Genomic DNA, 6,738 nt, shown 5'->3' with positions numbered 1-6,738 from the left:
AATAAACCTAATATCCAGCAAGGAAGCCAGGCCTCATCCCTCACCCGCTCCAACATCGGTCGTCGGTCATCGGAGCGAGTCGAGATCGTCCTCTCGGCTCGAGCATGAAAAAAACATCACTATTTCGTCTCCATCAGTTCGCCAAGAAGATGGAGAGGCGAAATCTAACTCTCCGCAAACTAGAAGCCATGGTTCAAGCTGTCACACCTCAATACGGCCATGCCCGAAAGGGTCCGACTGTAGTATTCATGCAGGCAGTCGTGCGTGCAGTTGCCAAACTGAGCATTCATTCTGTGCGCTCTGACGCTCTCGCACACGCCCGCAAGCTCCATCACTCCTTTTCAATGGAGCGGAATATGCAGCCGTTACGAAGCCCCTCCCCGTTACCGCCGCCGCAGCCCTACGGAATGGCGCACCGCTGAGAACCGCCCAATCTGCTTTACTTGTTCTCGCATTGGCCTTGCGTCTCCCTACTGCCGTTCCCGCTGGTCGTCGATGCCGCATCCATAGTTTACTCATACAAGCTACTCCACCGGCGGGACCCCCCATTCATACCTGGTCACCAGCAGCGTGATGTCTACGGAAGTTCTCTAAGCACCCGTTTTGGCCACTCCCCGTCCCAATAACGTCGCCCGCCTCGTTCCCCCCAACCCCACCGCCCTTCCCCGTCTGCTTATTACACGGCTACCTCTCCGAGAATCTAGCTCATGCAGCTCCCGGAAATGATGATGTTTATCCGACCTGGCCCGAAATACCTCTTCATTAATACGATAAAACACAACCTTTTTAATATTGATATTGACGGTATTCGTGCGGACACTCTAATACACCCAGGAGCAAACATTTTCCTCGTGATCTCGCACCTTCGCCGCTGCCTGCACAAAGTTATGACGCCTGCTCCGTCAAACGTTGTACGAGCCTACGACGGCCGGACGCCCACCTTAGCAGGTCTCTTTAACGCTGGAGTTGGCATCGCAGAACACAAGATTCTAGTCGTATTCACCGTCCTGGACGCATGCCCTCATGACAATATTCTTCGTCTCGACTTTCTTATTGACCACGCCGCCCTCATAGACTGCGAATCCAGTATCCTTTGCCTGTCGATCGGTCCTGCTGCTGCCGACACTGAACCTTATCACCGTCTATGCTCTGCCGAACACCTCCCATTATCTCCAAAAGCCATAACCTACGTCCCTTTGTCCCCTTGCCCTCCTGTCACGGACGGCAGGTACATTGCTTCCCCTCTTACTGATGTTTTCCTACGACATGACGTGGCGCTTCCTCATACAGTCGTTCCGGTCGCACAATATAAATAGGCATGTCGTTCTTGAATATAGGTCCTTCCTACCAATTTCTTCCACAGGGAACGTCACTGGCTACTCTTTGTCCCCTCTATAGATGACAGTTATCTTCTGTGTCCACTGATGTCGCTGCAAGCGCTCCCGCGGGTACGAAAGATCATGGCGCGACCTCCAATGACTTAACATAGATGATGTTGCCAGACCTTTCCGCCTCATAAGCTCGCCAACTGCATGAGCTACTGGCATCCTACCGGGACATCTTTGATTTGGACGACCACCCGTTAGGCTAGACTTCGGAGGTAACCCATCACAGGGGACCGTATCAGGGGTATCATACGGAATGAACACTATTCCAAAACGACGTAGGCAAAATGATGAACAAGGATTTCACTGAACCTTCCTCAAGTTCTTGGGCGTCACCAGTCATCTTAGTGCAAAAAAAAATGATTCGTGGCGCTGCTGCGTTCCCTACGGGCATTTGAATAAAATATCTAAGAAGAAAGAGTACCCGCTGCCTCGCATAGATGATGTTCTCAATTGCCTTCACGGTGCGTCCTATTTTTCGTCTCTCGACCTACGATCTGGCTACTGGCAGGTTGCTGTTGACGCCGTGGACCGCAAAAAGACTGCTTTCTTGACGCCGCACGGCTCGTACCAATTTAAGGTCATGCCGTTCAGTCTTTGTAATGCACCTGCGACGTTTGAAAGGATGATTGACTCGCTCTTGAGGTGTTTCAAGTGGTCGACGTGCGCCTACTACTTCAATGACGTCGTCGTGTTTGCCCAACATTCGACACACACCGCCAACGTCTTTTGGACACCCTTGCGGTCTTCCGCCGAGCCGGTTTCCAGTTCAACTCGTCCAAATGCCGTTTCGGTTGCCAACAACTTAGGATCCATGGACATGTAGTAGACGCTGATAGTGTGCGACCTGACCCTGACAAGATGCGCGCCGTGAAACAGTTTCCTGTCCCTTGATCTTCGAAGGACGGTCGCAGCTTTGTTGGTCTTACTTCCGCCGTTTAATCGAGAAATTCGCTGACATAGCCCGCCCAATCACGGCTCTTCTGAACACCTACACCTCGTTCTCGTGGGGCTCCGCGGAAGCCACGACTTTTTGCTCTCTCAATAACCCTGTGCCCCATTGGCTGATTTTAACCCATTTCGATGCTACGGCTCTGAAAGAAGTTCATACTGATACAAGTGGGCATGGCTTAGAAGCTGTATTGGTCCAGCAACAGGCCGGTCGTACTAGAGTGATAGCGTATTCCAGTCGCCTTTTGAGCCCTGCTGAACGCAACTTTTTTATCACTGAGCTTGAATGGGCCAGTTCCACCCGTTCTTGTATGGCAAATCATTCACCGTAGTTACGGATCACCATGCATTAGGCTGGATTTACACTCCACTTTGTCATTGGGCATAAGAGCTACAGGAATACGGCTATTAGGTCATCTGCAAGTCTGGTCGCAAGCACAGACATGCAGAATGCCTGTCTCGTCACCCTCTTGACTCCTCTAACTCACGAGACAATGACGAAGACCCCAGCGTATTCGCTCTGTCGGACTTGCTCAACATTGCTGATCATCAGCACGTTGTTCTGTCGCTTTGCAAGATCATCGAACGTCTCAGCTCCGAGCCAGGCGACCCTTCAACGCATGCATTTATGGTTTATGATGGCAACTTGTTCCTTTCGTGAGGACGGGCCTCAGGAGCTAGTTGCTCTGCCTAAGCATCTCCGCTCTGACGTCCTCCGCAAGCTTCATGACGCGCTTACAGCTGGTCACCTTGGCGTGGCTCGGGCTTACGACCGCGTGCGTCGGCGCTTTTACTGGCCGGGCCTTTACCCGTCCGTGAGGCCATATGTCACGGCTTGTGACCACTGCCAACGCCGAAATACGCCTCGTTGGCTTCCAGCCGGCTCCCTTCAAACAATCGATGTCCTCGCAGAACCATTCTTTTGTGTAGGATTGGACCTTCTGGGCTCTTTCCCCTTGTGTAAGTCGGAAAACAAGTGGATTGCTGTCACCAGCGATTATGCAACCCGTTACACTATCACACGTGCCTTCCTCACCAGCTGTGCCACAGACGTAAGCGACTTCCTCCTACACGATGTCATCTTGCACCATGGCGCTCCTCGTAAACAGCTTAAAGACGGTGGGCAGTACAGCTTGTCTCAAGTTATTGATGACCTTCTTCCTTCCTGCCGTACCAAGCACAACCATACCACCGCCTATTACCCCCAAAGAAACGGACATAGCGAAGGCTTCATAAAGATGCTCACGGATGTGCTGGCGATGTCCGTGTCCGCCGACCGCCGTGACAGGAACGTACCACTACCCTACCTTACTTTTGCTGATAATCCTTGCCGCCTCGACACTGCTGGCTACTCTAATTTCTTTCTTAGTTTTGGGCGCGACCCTGCCTTGCCATTGGACACCGTATTGCCTAACTCGGGGATGATGACAACCGAATATGGACGAGACGAGGGAGCACACGCTGATTTGCCCCGAAGGTTGCCCGTGCCAGGATATCGACAGCACAAGCAGCCCAGAAAGGGCGCTAGGACCAGCACCATCGAGATGTGTACTTCGCCCTGGCACTTTATTGCTCATGTGGACCCCATAGCGGCACATCTGCCTCGCCTGAAAACTGCTCGGTTGTTTCACGGACCCTTATCGCATCCTACGCATGGAAACTCCCGTGACCTCGGCGTCATCCAATTCAACGTCGCAACTTGTGCATGCCTCCCGTCTGAAGCCGTATCATTTCCGCTATCCAAGCTGCCTCTAACCTTGTTCCGTCGTTTGCTCCGCGTCGGTGCTCGCGCCGCATGAGGTAACGTCGTGGGCTCTTGCACTTTGGAAAAGGAAAGAACTTCAATGAAGAAGCGAAGGTTATCCAGGAGTTCAGTTATGGCCAACCTCACCTCCAGGGATACGCGCCACTGCCAAGCTGATACATAGACTTTAAAAAAGAGAGATGCCGACGCTGGGAGCCTTGCGGACGTGCGCGCTGTTCCTTGGACATTGGAGCTGCCTTAGCTACCGGCTTGTATATACGTGATAATACATTTTATTACGAACAGTGCCTTTATTGCCACGTCACAATATGCTCAAGAAGTTTATTAAACGATGATATCGCACCATCCCGTGACACTGAGTGCAGGTGGGCTCATTTGAACTGAGCTTTAATTGTTTATACACAAAGGGCTATGTTTTAATGCGTCCGCTTTGTTAGCTACCTCAGCATATAAATAAATACTAACACCGACTGTATATACTTTGCTCCCTACAATTTCGTTTTTATGCATGTTAATATGCACTTCCTGTTTTAATGGTTAATGTGTGATTGCTAGCTTATGATGATTACAGTACCATATTGGTTGCCCGTGAGACTGGAAACAGTAGTGGTAGATTTGTCGCGCCATAGGCTAACTGGTCATTCTCCCTACAAAATAAGTACCCTTTAAAACTGCAGCAAAAGCCCATGCCAAAAAACAAAACCGTACTTTGCAGAATAAACAATATTTTGAAGCTCTAGGGGTTATGACAGTGATCGTAGTACATGTTTAGCAATCTCACCAACTACTGTAACACAATATTTGAAAAAAACTGTAAAACTCTACCTTTGCGGGAAATGTGTACAGAATAAAGCACAACGTAAACTACAAATGATATTTGCCCCCCAATTATGGCCCAAATAGCGAAGTATTTTTGTTGACGCTGAACAATGCAAGAAAATATTTTTTTAAATATTTTATTGCAGAATAAAACGGTAAGAATAATGACAAATTTCGCAGTTACGTCTCTTCTACATATGCTTTCCGGAGATTAAAGGTTATCGCGGGGTGTAAATGCTCAACCTAGTATTATGTGCTTTCTCTTATTACTGCTGTAGCACATCGCAATTTTTTTCAGTGAACCAGCGAGATAAAATAAACGTTCCTTCATACAATACCCTCCACTAGCATTAGGTGCACACCTGCCCCTCATCCACATTCATTCAATTTTTATTCGCTCATTTTTAATGAATCAGTACCTAGTAATAAAATACGCCATAAAATGAGGTAATTTTAGAAAAGTATGTCTAATAAGGAATGGAAATGCATTTTTCTACTCATGACACTCTCTTCCTTCACCTTCTTTGCAATGAGTCAGCTAGAGCTTTCCGGCAATAGGTTTAACCCGCAGTCTAGTAAAATATGTAAATTTTCGTTGTTTGAATAGTTGAAAACTTTTTTGGACTGTGTGCAATACAATTTAGCAGCCCTTCACACCACCGTGTGACGGGTGGAAAGGAATATGAGAATGCTCGAATGGGCGAGGACAGGACATAGCGCACAGCACGAGACTAAGCTTGTGCGTGATGGTTTTTTCAAGGATAAGAAGTGTAAACCTAGGACTACCATTAAGGTGTGCTTTTAGGAGACACAGTGCTGCAATCGGTAATTGAAGCAAGGTTCTAAGAGCCTGGTACTTTGGGGACATGTATCCAGGGCCGGCCTTCGTTTCGGCGAAACGCTCCATGATTTTCCTTTTTTCGTATTCTGCCATAGTCGATTGTTTTGTGTTTCTACATTTTATAGGCATTTTTGTAGCTGTCGGAGTTTTTCTATGGTACTCGTCTTACTTTGGGACACTCTCCGGAGTGGTGTATCTCGTTTTTATTCAACGTACTATGTCCTCATGTCTTTCGGGCGCGTAAAACTGTGTCGGCAAAGAAAGAACTGTAGCCGTAAAAGCACTACCCATCGGAGCACTTTAGTTTTCTCGTGCGAGGTCCGCAAGGAATGAGGACGCCACTGCGCTAATAAGACGCTACGCCATATTGTTGAAGTTTCCAATAAAATAATTTTTTTCACGAGAACCTGAATGCATGTACCGGCCAGCCCAAGCCAAAAAAGGCTTGTAGGACCGCGCTAGGCAGTTGCTGCACATCATGGACGCAGCCAAACAAACATTATTTCGTCTGCAAAAGAAAGAAGAAATGGAGAAGAGAAAGTGAAAAGGGTGTACAGAATGGTTGAGGAATAAAACGAGCCCGACAAAAAGCCTTCAACAGCTGCAACGATTCATCATGCAAACACGTACTACAAAGACCGCGTCTCCATCTTGAGCACGGGTGCTAACAGAAAACTGTTTGGAGAGAAGGAAGCCGAGGATAGATGGGGCATACAAAGAACCAAACCGGTCATCGTACTTAGAGCGAACACAAGGCACAACAAAGTGATTTTGTAAGTGGAGCTCACGTTGAGGCATGTACAGTATAGTGTTCATGGGACAATATATATTTCAACACTATTTTCTGCTTAAACAAAACGAAGAAATGGGGAATGCGTGACGAATGAAAAAGGCCAAAATGCGACTCAAGCGATACATCGTACATTACAGACCTAAGAATTTCATTACAATGCTGAGGAGATTTTTTTTCCAGAAAG

The sequence above is a fragment of the Haemaphysalis longicornis genome, unplaced genomic scaffold (genome assembly GCF_048455015.1).
Source record: "Haemaphysalis longicornis isolate Haplotype H1 unplaced genomic scaffold, Haemaphysalis longicornis Haplotype H1 scaffold_11, whole genome shotgun sequence".
NCBI lineage: Eukaryota > Metazoa > Arthropoda > Arachnida > Ixodida > Ixodidae > Haemaphysalis > Haemaphysalis longicornis.
This window is presented reverse-complemented; position numbering follows the sequence as displayed.